This window comes from Octopus bimaculoides, chromosome 11 (genome assembly GCF_046866305.1).
Source record: "Octopus bimaculoides isolate indiv1 chromosome 11, ASM4686630v1, whole genome shotgun sequence".
NCBI classification, from domain to species: Eukaryota; Metazoa; Mollusca; class Cephalopoda; order Octopoda; family Octopodidae; genus Octopus; species Octopus bimaculoides.
In genome coordinates this window covers 27,632,689-27,647,750 of record NC_142938.1, presented here as the reverse complement: position 1 = coordinate 27,647,750, position 15,062 = coordinate 27,632,689, and the positions used below count along the sequence as shown (strand labels likewise).

General features: G+C 37.2%; 1 protein-coding gene across 1 annotated transcript in view; it reads left to right on the top strand.

The window, feature by feature from the left end:
* Positions 1-15,062, top strand: part of LOC106873291 (uncharacterized) — a 124,572-nt gene that overhangs the window by 84,008 nt on the left and 25,502 nt on the right. The window lies entirely within an intron of this gene.

The following is a 15,062-nucleotide window of genomic DNA, read 5'->3' as shown; positions in this document are numbered from 1 at the left end:
GAACAAGGATCATTGATCAAAACGTAGAACTTATTTTATTTCTTAATCTTCTCTTCAGCGTTAAACTAATATAAACTCCTTTATTTTGTGTTCTTCCTGAAGCTTTTTTGTCTTAGAAAGACCCAAGCGAGAATCACCTGATATCATTTTCATTTTCGCCTATCCTTTCTGTGTTCATTGCAGACAGTTCATGATTATCATACATTGGTTTGTGAATAGAAAGTCACTTCCAAACACTTTCTGGAACTTAACGAAATTTTCTGTGAAATCCACTTACTCATGTTCTTACATTGTTATTTTCTTACCTTCTTTCTTTCTTTCTTTCTTTCTCAGCAATGGCAGTTTCGCAGTGCAAATAACACTTTGTGGTTGGCCTAAGACATCTCCAATTAACATGATTGAATTGTGTGGTTCGTTAGATAGTTTTGTACATTATAATTTATTGAGATTGATTATCCTTTTGTTTGAATCTAAGAATTATCTTCATAGAGGATAGAGAGTGTTTAAACAGTTCTCCGGATAATTCGTGAATGCACTTCACTTGTCTGTCCCGTTAACACGTATAATTTTACAATCTCGACTATTTATACTTATTTTAACAAGACATTTAACTTAGCTCCCGTAAAAAAGAATTATAATTCTCAAACAGAACGTCTATATGTCAGTATGTGTTTTCTTTTGCAGTCATAACAATAATAAACTTGACATGATTCGATGAAAGCATATCTATAGTGTTCTATAACATGAGGAGAAAAAACCAAGAACAGTTTAAGTACATGGATCTATTTAAATGATGTATGCATGCACGTACGTACGTACGTATGTATGTATGTATGTATGTATGTATGTATGTATGTATGTATGTATGTATGTGTATATGACTGTCTATCTCTCCATATATTAACGCTTGTGTTTATGTTCAGTTATAATAAAAACAATTTTCCTTTAATCTGATGGGTTACTCTATACTTTTGTCTTCTAGTAAAATACGTTCGCGCACAGACATCCAAACCTACGTGATTATATACGTCAATAGAGAACAAATTTATTATTCTTATACAAGAATGCTGTTGACAATAACTTCGAAGTTTCGGCCGGCTAAGTCCGACGATAGTTTTGCTGGTCGAAACTTCGAAGTTACTGTTAACAACACTTTTCTATCAGAATAATATCTCTATATAGATCTATAATGGCTAAGCGAAATACACACACGCACACACACACACACACACACACACACACACACGCGCACACACACACACACACACACACACACACACACACACACACACACACACACACGTGTGTGTGTGTGTCTGTGTGTGATGGCTGCAACTCAATTTCAAGAAATGCTATCGCTTGAGTGTTAGCTTAGACGTTCACGGTTCTGGCTAGGAACGTACACACTTGTGCATGGATGTGACAACGACGAGCAAGTCTTGCTGTTATTGTTACAATATTGTTTTAGTGAACCTCCGTATGACGTTTCAGTTTGTCCCCTGACACCCATTCTTTTCTTCACTCGTTGTAAAGTTAACAACTGTCTAGAGTGTGTGGCTTCTCTGAAGACTTTTAATGCTTGCCTTACGTAGACAAACACGACTACACACGTTATCGCGTATGTTAAACTGGGTATTGCGCCAACGTAACCAGGCAAATTAACGGCAAGACACCAGAATAAATTAGATGCCAGTTACAAGCACTATAAACATGCAACTGCCATTTTGCTTTACTTCTTACCGTGGATTTGATTTTTATTATCAGCATTAGTTTTCATTCACATACCTCTACCATATCTATGCTGAAATATTTTTCTGCTTCCAAAGCGGCGAGCTGGCAGAAACGTTAGCATGCCGGGCGAAATACTTAGTGGTATTTCGTCTGTCTTTACGTTCTGAGTTCAAATTCCGCCGAGGTTGGCTTTGCCTTTCATCCTTTCGAAATCGATAAATTAAGTACCAGTTGCATACTGGAGTCGATCTAATTGACTGGTCCCCTCCACCAAAGTTTCGGGTCTTGTGCCTAGAGTAGAAAAGGATATTTTTCTGCTTCTCTCCCCAGTTTACAAATAACTGCTCGGCTGTGATGTATAAACCGAGGCCACAGAGGATCTAGCTACAAATCTTTAATTTTATAAGCTACTGAAACATTGTACACTTCTGAACTCGTGCCTCACAAAATTATCTACTATCTCTATATTTCAAAACTTCTCTTTTCCTATGCCCAGTCCATATTGCCTCACCAAAGTACCTTCTTTTAATTACATACATACATACATACAAACATACCTACATACACACATACGAACGGGTACCCAAAAGAAACCGGAATTTTGCAATATTATTTTATTCACTTAGTTTTAAATGTTTACACTCTTATCTTCTTCAAATTACTCTCCATCTGAAGCAATGCATCGGTCCTGGCGTGTTTTCCATTATTCGAAGCAGTGCAGGAACTCTTTCGAAGTAATGTCTTTTAACGTCGCCGTCGTTTTTGTCTTCACCTCTTCCACATCTACAAATTCCGTACCACCAGCTTTCATCACCAGTGATGATCTTCGAAAAGAAGTCCGGGTCAACTTCCAAGTGTTCTTTCACTTCACGACATACATTCAGTTGTGGCTACTTTTGATCTTCTCTGAGAAAGCGAGGCACCAGTTTTGCTGCAACTCTTTTCATTCGCAATTCTACGCTCACAATTCGTTGGCAGGAGCACCAGGACACAACGGTCATATTAACAAGTTCGTCAATTGTTCGGCGACGGTTCTCCAAGATCAGTTCATGAATTTTCATGATGCTTTCATTCGACGATCGTACTGAATGAGGTTGGTCTTCAAGCAAAGAGTGACCATTCCTAAAGTGTGGAAACCACAGTAAATTTGTGTTTTGCTCATGGCAGCATTCTTGTAAGCTGTTTGAAACGTGACAGCTGTCTTGGCCACTGTTTTGGCCGCTGTTTTGCCCTGCAGAAAACAATTTCACGGAAGCATGCTGTTCCTTCGTTTCAGCCATCACAAAAATCGATGGATAGGAGAGAAGCTCTGCAAAACAAAGACGCACCACATGGAAGTACGACACAACCTAATGATGCCGGTCGGCAGACTGATGCCTGAGGGTCGCATCAAGTGGTGTCTTGCGGGGGAAGCCTGAACTACAACGGGTTTGTCCCACAGAGAACGTTTTCGGCTACTTTTTGGTACTCCCTCGTACACACATACATCATATAAATAGATTCATGTATGTAAACTGTTGGTTTTTCTCTTCGTATGTCATTTTAGAATACCATAGACAATCAACGAGAAATGTTTGATCAGACAATGTCATAAAGTCAGGACGTTGTATCATGATTTGTAAATATAACCACATCGTTTGAGTCAGCTGCAACTTCCACCATTAGCGCCATACAAAAATCTGGGTGTCGTTTTTTTTTATTTTCGCTTATGCACTCGTCTTACTCTCTTTGTGGAAAATAGTTGCAAATCCTTGCGCTGATACTGCCTTATTGTTGCATGCATACATACATACATACATGCATGCATACATACATACATACATGCATGCATACATACATACATGCATGCATGCATGCATGCTTACATGCATACATACATACATACACACACACACACGCATAATGCATGGTGTCATTTGTAACGTGACAACACGAAATCAGTCCTCCCCTCGTGATAACACACACACACACACACACACACACACACACACACACACACAACCAGTCTTATCTTCTCAAAGTTATTTTCCTACTGTCATACGAGTTCCTTGTAGATTGTTTTAAACGTCTCAAGTCATTCGCAGTCTCACCTTATGGATGAAATAACTTGTGTTGGTGTTTGTTGCTGTAATCAGATTGCGTTTGACATCCCATCAGTGAGATTTGAATTTTTGATCGTTATCGTTGGACTTCATCGGTCACAAAGTGTTCGCTGCTCTTGTAATCTCTTTTTTCATAACTCGAATTGTATATTTTTACTGTTGAAAATTCATAATCTATCTCTGACACAGTAAACCATTTTACTGAGCCTAACATTATATAGACAGTAAATTGACCTTTGGAGAAGATTTGGCCAAGATTTCTATCAAGACAAGCAACTGCGTAGATCAAAAGTTCTTAATCTAGAAGTCGAGCATATCTTAGGGAGCGAGATACCATAAAAAAGTTGAAGCAAAAAGGAAAAGTCCTCACTCTACTAAAACTGGTTTTCAGAATAGCATTAGTAACTAACTGCTATAAACAACTTAGTACACCAAGTAGTTTATTTATCCATTCTACTGCGAGTGGTTCAATAAAAAGTAAAAATAAATTATTTATTCGGAAACTGATCTTTTCATCTTCAAAAGCGATGTCACATTTGTAGAAGGTGCGAAAATTTATCAAATATTTCCTAGGATTATGGATCATAAAAATGCTGGGAATTACTGGTATAAACTCTCCTACATTGGCTCATTGTAAAACGTTAACATTAAACCTAGGAACATGGAACGTGTCTCGATCATTCTAACACTCTAATGCTAAACCAGACCTACAAGCAAGTACGTGTCTGGCTTGATTGCATCAACACAACCTACAAGAGAAAACACTTTAACAATGATAATTCCACCAGTCTGCAAGCAGTGCTACCAAGGTATAATTTATACGTTACATATAACGCAATCATGGTGCCGTCCATAATTTCATTATCTAAACACACTAGACAATGAAATGAAAAATTGAATCTAACCAAAATATAACTGAATAATGGCTTCCCCGATGTAACACTAGCTGTCGTAGCAGTCGTAGAGAAATGTTAACTTATTTGAATGCAGTTAAATAGATGAGATGGACTCTATTGAATAATCAGAAATCGTTAAATGTAATTGTAGGTACTTTATTTAATACTAGTTTATTTCCAGCCACTAAGCTGAACAGCATACTCCCACTATTTTATATGCACGACCGCGCACATATATGTGTGTATATACACGTATGTATGCATATTTATTATCTTTCTAATATGAATTGTCTCTTTGAAGAGAGGCGGATCTATCTGTGATAGTCAATACTAATATCTACATACATACATACATACATACATACATACATACATACATACATACACACACACCTATATACACACACATACATACATGCACACAAACATACATACGTACATGCAAACATACATACGCACATACAAACTTATTTAAATACATATATTCATACGTACATACATGCATAAATACATACATACATGCATACATGTGGTGGAACTTAAGAATTAAAACAGCCACCAAGTTAAATCACAACCGGCCAGATATTGTGTGCGACCTCAAAGAAAAAAATATGTTCTAATGTGGTTAGAAAAATACAAGAAAAATAGCTTCATACCTATTATCATTGAAGCAACAGGATATATATTAACGCATCTGAACGTGAGATCTTGGGGAGAGGACGAAAATCCCTAATTCTTACGCTACAAATGAACACATCTTGGACAATAAAAATGTGTGTTTGTGTGTGTGCATGCGCTTGAGTGCGCATACAAAAATCCCATGTTTCCTGAACGGTATTTAACTCTCACTGGATGGAATATTCTTTTTGCTGATACTACCAATGACTGAAACCGTCAATCTCTACACATTTTTTCTCTCTACTTCTTTTTTCGTTCTCTCTCTATTTTTTACCCTCTCAAACCCTTCTGTCGAAGATTGTAGGCTAGAAACATCAAAGATTTTTCCATTCTTCCCGAGCGTCAAACTAATACACCTGCTTGTTGTTTCCTCACCTGTCTTCGTCTTTTGTTTTCTGTAAATTCGAACTCTATCTATCTATCTATCTATCTATCTATCTATCTATCTATCTATCTATCTATCTATCTATCTATCTATCTGTCTATCTGTCTGTCTGTCTGTCTGTCTGTCTGTCTGTCTGTCTGTCTGTCTGTCTGTCTATCTATCTATCTATCTATCTATCTATCTATCTATATACATACATTATACATTACATACAAACAACATATATATATATATCAAGCGCAAAATAGTTGAAAGTCCATACCATATGTCAACGGATCACAAAACGGATCAGATATCAGGACTTCACCACGCTGCTTAATTCCAGATCTGAAAGTTTTAGCAGATGTAAACATATAGATAAGTTCCTGTTGGCAAATTGTAAAATACTATCCTCTCCCGATGGAGCAACTGTACCGCTGAGTCTAGGCCCCTATCCACTACTCTTTATTATGACTTTACGGTCAAAGGGATCATAACTCTAATTTTCCCTTTATCCATTTCTTTTTCCTTTTTCTTTAGTCATCCGGTGTTTCCAACCTTCTACTTTCTACAACCTTCTACCTTCTACAACCTTCTACATCCACTTTCCTCTCGTTTTCTCTCATGTTTTCTCTTATTCTATCGACCTGTTTTAGTTTGTTACGACATATGAGCATAAACTGAGGATTGCATGAAGGCACCAGATGTGTTATAAAATACTGAGTCGCTTTTATCGCATGAAACTATTAGTAACTCATAAAAATATATTTTGTGCTTATTAAACAATGTTTATCTCTCATCAGATGAAGTACGTTTTGTTGATCTTACCTTCACAGAGCAGTATGTATGATGTATATATATGTATGTATATATATGTATCTATATATATATATGTATTTAGCATGGCCGCATTCAAATGACTGAAACAAGTGCAAGAATAAAAGAACCTATCTATTTGCCTAGATACTTATATACATAGTATATGCATGCATATATATATATGTGTGCGTGTGTGTGTATACACACATCTGTATGTGTGTATATTTTAAAATATAAGGCCCCTTAACAGCCCTACGTATAAACATACTTAAAATCTATGCATGTACTAGACATATACGTGCGCGCGTATACGTGCATGTAAGTATCGGAATTATATTATGGTTTCTTCGCGATTTTACTTCTCGATATTTGTCAAGCCCTATGTATTGTCACTGTGGTTATTCCGTGAAAGAAAATTGGTAAAATAATTTAGATAATCTTTGATGAAGGCTAAAAGGCAACAGAGGCTGTTTTCCTCTTTTTGTATCCTGGTGTGATGAAATATTTTCTTTTAGTATCTGGTACCAGTAATAGTGTAAAAGATTTTTATGGAAGAAAGACGGCTGTGTTGGCAGTTTGCGTTGATCTGCTGTGCGATATTCTTGGAGAAATCAAGATCAAAAGACATATTTTCTCCGGCGATTAATTATTTCTGTTTCTGCGTGGTATCGAGTTAGCTTCTTCAACATAAACTGGGAGAGAGCAAACCATGTTACGTTTTAACCAAATGTCAAGGAGTGATCAATAATATCCTCATGGCTTGTTAAAAAAAACAACAAAAAACGGTATCACCATGAATTAAAACAAAAATGTAACCTGAGATACAATTCAGTGTTCAGAACTGTGCTATGCTTTTAATAAAATGGGAGAATAAATTAATATTTGAAGGTCTGAAATATTTTTACATGTATAAAAATAATATAATCACCAAAGAGAAGAGGAAAAATATGAATTTTTATAAATGTAGATGGGAACGGGAACGAGAATATAAAAGTGTCCTTAAGGATTTCGAGAAGCAAAGTATAGCGAAATGAATGTAATCAAATTAATGGCTAAACACTCGGGCCATACTAATGTCAAAACACACTACTGCCTTTACCGTCATGGAAGAAAGATTAATTAACACATTAGAAAACTACTAAGAAATTGGTGAGCTAATTAGGGAGCATCAGCATGATCGTTCGAAAAGGCAGAAGTAATATACAGGTCTCCTTGAAATGACTAGCGTTTTAAAACAGGATACGTCGTCGTTTCACACTATGCCTGAAATAAAGATCGTGATGGTTACATTTGGAATGTATTGAGGCTGTCCATTGACTATGTCTGAAATACAAATCGTGATGGAATGTTTCGAGGCTGTCTTTGAACTAAACAACAACAACAACAACAACAACAATAGCAGTAAAACAACTAACAATTCAAAAGAGATTGAAGTAGGATAGAGGGAACGGCTATTGAAAAAAAAAATAGGAGGAACTTATAACTTTCCATAAACGTGTTTGTGTGTGTGCGTGTATGCCCATATATATATATGTATGTATTTGTCTGTCTGTCTGTCTGTCTGTCTATGTTTCTGTATGTCTCTGTTTCTGTCTGTCTATCTGTATGTCTCTCTCTCTATATATATGTACATATATATTAACTAAACCGAAGACGTACACAAAGTGTATGTATTAGTTTGTGGATCGACTCCATTTTTTGGCGCAAGAGAATATATTCTCAATGCACCTCCTGTTTAAACACCTGAAAGTAAGTCATAGGCAAGTGAGACAACTCACATCAGGTTCCTTCTTGGAGCGACAAACATCAATGTTTCGTCATTGTTGTGACTTTCCAATGCCGCGTACCGAACAAGGCCTGCTGCAAGCTATATCACCGAATATGACTATATGCTAAATGGTTTGAATACACACACACACACACACACACACACGCGCACACACACACACGCGCACACACACACACGCACACACACACACACACACACACACACACACACACACACACACACACACACACACACACACACACACACACACACACACACACACACACACACAAACACACACAGAGGGTCTGACGAATAAACTGTCGTCTAAATTATGCAAAAATGAAAATAACACTGACATTTCATTTTAACAGATATATTTACCAAAATTACATAAAAAATATTTTGAAATACTAAAGAGTAAATTTATTCAATAAAATCGCCATTGGTTTCAACCACGGCCTCCAGACGACTTCGGAATCTCCTGCAACTCTTCTGGACGGTCTCTTTGTTTAAGTTGGTGAATGCTGCCATAATCCTTGCCTTCAGTTCATCTGTGGTGTTACACGGAGTTTTGTTGGTCTCTCACTCAACTGCGGCCCGTACATAATAATCAAAGGTGTTGCAGTCTGGTGAGTTAGGTGGCCAGATGTTAGGGGTGATGTGGTCGCAGAAATTGTCACGACTGGGGTTTTCTGCTTGTGTAGCATGGTGCAGAGTCCTGTTGCCGGACATAGGGTCTTCCTACAGCCACCCTCTTGACCCAGGGAAGCACTACTTCCTCCAGGCACTTGATGTGGGTTTCCGTGTTGAGTCTAAGGCCGCGTGGGAAGATGAATGGAGTCATAATGTCGCCATCCCTGGTGATTACCCCAAACACCATGATGTTGACTAGATGTTTGATCTTTATCACTCTCGGTAAATGTCCTCAGATTACACTGTCCTCATATTGACACCCAGATTCTCTGAAATGTTCGTATTGGAGCTTTCGGTGCGAATGTCGAGTAGTACAGCAAGTTGTTTCCAAATTTCTGGCTGAGTGAATTGCCTCATGGTGCTGTTTTTCTTACATACAGTGCCCAACTGACCCTACTATACTGTGTAGTCAACAAAATCAAAAACAAACAATGCACATGCACAAAATTAAAAATATAAAATGGTGACAATTTACCCATCGCACCCTGTATATCTATTGGGTTGGCAAGAAACTAATTTCGTTTTTCGTAAATAGAGTTAGGATTTTTTAAAATGACTTTTGTAAATGTTATGATGTTTTCGTTTTGACATTTGATAGCCGTTACTTTTACCTTACTTTAGAAACAAATTGCGTGTAATTTTGTTGACAGCTGTTAGTTCAGTGTCAATTTTAATACGGAGTGCAAAAAGAACATTTTCGCCATATTTTTTTTTCCCCGCAAAGGCAAGAAAGCTACTGAGGCTCACAAAGGGATATGTGAAGTTTATGGTGTTGATTGTATAACAGAACGCACATGTCAGAAATGGTTTTAAAAATTCCGTTCTGGAGATTTTTCACTCAAAGATGACCAACGTTCTGGTCGACCTACTGCAGTTGATGATGATCTAATCAATGCCATAATTGAATCTGATTGTCATATAACTGTGCGAGAGATTGCAGAGAGGTTAAATGTATCACAATTAAAAATCACTGAAAATGTCTTGAACTCGTGAAGAAGCTCGATATTTGGGCTCCACATAAATTGAAAGAGATTCACTTAACACGACGAAATGAAATCAAGCTTTTTTTTTTTAAACGAATTATCCCTAGTGATCAAAAATGGATTGTTTACAATAGCATCAATCGAAAACGATCATGGTCTAAGTGTAATGAATTAGCACAAACCACGTCGAAAGCTGAATTGCATCAAAACAAGGTCATGCTGTCAATTTGGTGGGATTACAAATGCGTTGTGTGTTTTGAGCTGCTTCTGAGGAACCAAGCGATCAATCCAGATGTTTACTGTCAACAACTAATGAAACTGGAGGAATCAAACAAAGAAAAATGGCCAGAATTGGCAAATCGTAAAGGAATCGTGTTCCACCATGACAACGCTAGACCACACTCGTCTTTGCTAACTCGTGAAAGGTTGGGAAGTGATGTCACATTCACCTTTTAATCCTGACTTTGCACCATTAGATAACTTTTATTTCGAAGTTGAGCAAAATGGAAAATATATAATTGATTAAAGTCCATTATTTGTATGAAAAAAAAAAACAACTATTTCACACTAAAAAACCGAAATTACTTCCTTGCCAACTCAATATATATATATATATATATATATTCTTTTTTCTTTCTTTTTGTAGTTTTAGCTCAGAGCTGCGGCCATGATGGGATACCGCCGTTTTGCTACACTGTTAATACTGAGAACTTCGTCTAATATGTGACACTTGGTGAAAAATGGAGTTTGATGTCGCTACCCTCATTTGCACCCCTTGCCGTGAGGTAGGGTCATCTGAGACTCTATACAAGAAGAGGTCCAGTTTTGATTTGAAAACACATACATCCACTTTGTGTAGGTCCCTCAGGGTTTTTGGGAGAATATTAAAAAGCTGTGGGCCCCTGAAACCCAGGCTGTTGCAGTAACTGGTCCTGAAGCGCGATGACATTGCTCGGATCTTTGGTACTGTGCTGTGTCGAACCGTTCTGGCATTGGTGCAGCTTTCAATGCCAAAATTTGGCACAATTCCTTCCAGGATCTTCCAGATATATATTACTGCATACCTCTCCCGCCTTCGCTCCAGAGAATAGAGTCTTTCCTAGTAGTTGTTGCAATGAGACAATCTTCTTTGTGAAGCTTTGCTGGATTGCTTCAAGGTCCGCTGTTAATATTACACTGTTGGGTGACCATAGCTGGGTGCAGTAATCTAGGCGGCTGAGGAGTAATGTCCTCCAGTGGACCATCATGGTTTCATTTTCTCTGGTTCTGAACGTTCTCAGGATCCATCCTGCCAGTCGTCTGCACTTTGTCGCCATCCTGGTAATGTGCACTTGGAAAGAGGTATCATCACTCATATCGATACCCAGGTCCCTCACTGATTTAGGCTCTGGGATTGTAATCTCCTGTAGACCAGTATACTCTGTAAGTTTTATATTCAGTTTCGGACGCTGGTAGCGCAGGGCTTGGAATTTTTCAGCATTAAACTGCATATTATTATCCTTATCCCATCTGTAAATTGAGTCCAACTCCTGCTACAAGTGTACAACATCGCTGGGGTTCTGTATTTTCTGCGAGACTTTCGTATCGTCTGCGTAGCTAGCAAAGGTGGCTATCCGGGCAGTTGAGGGCATATCTGAGAGATCTACGACGAAAAGCAGTGGTCCCAAGACGTATAATATATATATATATATATATATATATATATATATATATATATATATATATATATATATATATATATATATAAATATATATATATATATATATATATACGTATACATACCTACCTATGTATGCACTTGGTGACTATTCCATCTTCACAAATGATTACCGTCTCTATGAGCTTCCTTTTGGCATTTCTGACCTTCCGTCTATTCAGTCCCACTGCAGATTTGCATGGTTTGAAGCACAGGTGATCGAGGCAAGTTATAACTTCCACTGGATCGATCAGATCATTTTGTGAGATATGATTTCGGTGAACCGCCATATGTCTCTCTAGCCCCGAAATCCACTTGCAAGCGCTTTCAGACACTATACACGTCGAAACATCCGGTCGAGTAGGAAGGACATCGCAAACATTTGATTTTTTACAAGACGTCAAATATTTGGCATACCCTTGGAAAGGAGTACTCAGTGTTACACATCTCCAGTACATATTAAGGTTCGGATGACTGCCTTTCCGAAGCCGGCGCTTTAAACTCTCGTGTTCAAGGCGATCCTTTCCAAAAGTTTTACAACTTTCCCTACACACTTCCTCTTTCCAAAGCTAGTTTCCCCCAGTTCTTTAAATTGTTTTACAGTTCCTTCAGGTTGTCTTTTACGTAGTCTTGTATAATTTTTTTGTGATTTACACTGAAGACACTTTCCAATGCAGAGTTCACCGTAGAACAGCTGCTTTGAAATCCTGTTATCTTCCATGTGCACAACATGACCTGCTCAAGCTTCTGAGTATATATGACAAAGACTGGACGCGCACACACACACACACACACACACACACACACACACACACACACACACACACACACACACACACACACACAGAAGTTAATAAAATTAAATATTGTTTGGATCCATCAGTGTCAGACTTTAAAACAGGACTTGATAAACAAAATAATTAGGTTTATATTAAGATTTACTTTTTAAGATTTACATTTTCAAACTTTGCAGCATTCCAAAAAATATTCCCACTTAGAATAAATTTAGATTTCAAAAGAATTATGCAATTTTAGCATGATGCTAGTTTTATAATGTCGCACATAAAGTAAATCTATCACAGTGTTTCGGCCCCTGAAAGTCTATTCAGTAATGAAGTTTGGTCTTTAGACATATTTTAAAAATTTCTCTATAAATATTATTCAGAAATATATAAAAAGAAACTTCAGACAATATTTATTATTGCATTTTCATTTACGTATAAAAAAAAAGCTAACCCAAATCTATTGGTTCTGTGCTAAGTTAGTTATATGCAGATTTATATTTAGCAACACGCTAGTATTGCCTATTGTTCTTAGATTTTACACGTCATGGAGGGAGTTTTTCTCTTCTCATAATAATCGTTAATCGGTGTTTTTCACATTACTGTATCAAGACTGTATTATACTGTATTATTAAGCAGAACGTCCCTCTGAGGTAAGTACCCTCTGCCTTATTGTTAATGTACATAGTCAGCGTCACTCTATCTCCCATAATCTCAAACATATATATATATGTGTGTGTGGTTCCTGGTCTAGTGCGCATGTATCTGGCTTCCGGCAGTTGCAGCTTGGAGTGGGCATCCTGTCTGAAAATGTAGGAAATGTTCACGGAGCGTCTATTGAAGTGTTCTTATATCTATGGATATCGGGAAATGTTTCTCTATCAAGGCTAGTAATTTGTTTTTATCTACATTAGTCTTACCATTGAAGGAGAAAGTAGGAGCTAACCATATAATTTACTTTTGTATACTTTTAAGCTTTTTGTTTTGGCGGATGTCAATGATATCTTCTTTTTAAAGTAACTCTCATTCAGGGTGATAATGTAGTAGAGGGTTTACGTTATTGAATATTTTTTTAGAGAAAAGAAGGCTCTTATAGGTGCGGACCTAATATACAAACAAAAACAAACAAAAAAACATTTGAAGTGAAGCAACCAAAATGCTCACTCCAAACTGCACACTCCAAACTGCCACGTCAGGAACCAGATTCTTTCCCACTAGCCCAGGCATACACGGTTAGCTTAGTCGTCTACGAAATCGAGATCACTTCGCTTCTGCCAAATTAGAAAAAAATATAATTAGTATGAGCGAAAGTGACTTCAAAATGAGATGCGACATCAACACACACACAAACGCCCCACTATGTACATACATACATGCATGCATACATACATACATACATACATACATGCATATATATATATATATATATATATATATATATATATATATATATATATATGTATGTATATTTCCTCTTTTAATCTTTTACTTGTCTTAGTCATTTGACTGTGGCCATGCTGGAGTATCACCTTTAGTCGAGCAAATCGACCCCAGGACTTATTTTTGTAAGTTTATTCTATCGATTTATTTTGCCCAACCGCTAAGTTACGGGGATGTAAACACACCAGCGTCGGTTGTCAAGCGATGTTGGGGGGATAAACACAGACACACAAACACACGCACTTATATACATATACATATATACGACGGGCTTCTTTCAGTTTTCGTCTACCAAATCCACTCACAAGGCATTGGTCGGTCCGAGGCTATAGTAGGAGACACTTGCCCAAAGTGCCACACAATGGGACTGAACCAGGAACCATGTGGTTGGTAAGCAAGCTACTTACCACGCAGCTACTTCTGCGCCTATATATATACATTGCAGAAAAGAAAATATTGACGTGATGATCTATGAGGTTATGCAATTTCATCCAGCGACTGTGTAATCTTGTTATTTGATTCACAAAAATATAATTCTATGCAAAATTTTGTACACACAAACATGGAAAGCGAACGTCTGCGCTCCCATATTTGCTCTGGAGATTTTTCATTGATTTAATGGTGAGCTGGCGGCAATAAAGGAATAATACCGTTAAGTCTTTCTTTAACCATTGCAATCTTATTTGTAAAAAAAAATTGATCATTTGTAGCATGTTTACCGGCTGAAAAGAAAACAAATCTGTAAGTTGCAAAGACCAAACCATAGCGTCTAAGATATTGATTTAATTTAATTGCAAATTTGAAAGTTGTAAACTTCACGACTCGAAGTGTTATATTGGACTTGCATAAACAACATTTTACAGCCGGCTCACCACCCTCCACTTAGAAAATTTATCCTCGATTCAAGAAAATAATATTGTTATTACCTACTGTAACTGCGTAACTGAGTACAGCCCCACCATAAGCACTCGCCAGGTTTTGGTTTTGAGTTTCTCTGCCATGCCAAGAGTATTCTAAATAATATATATGCAAACCTAATAGTGTTATATACAGCATGTTGTATCCTGTGTAAGAATGTTTTTATTTATTATGTATTGATTACATAT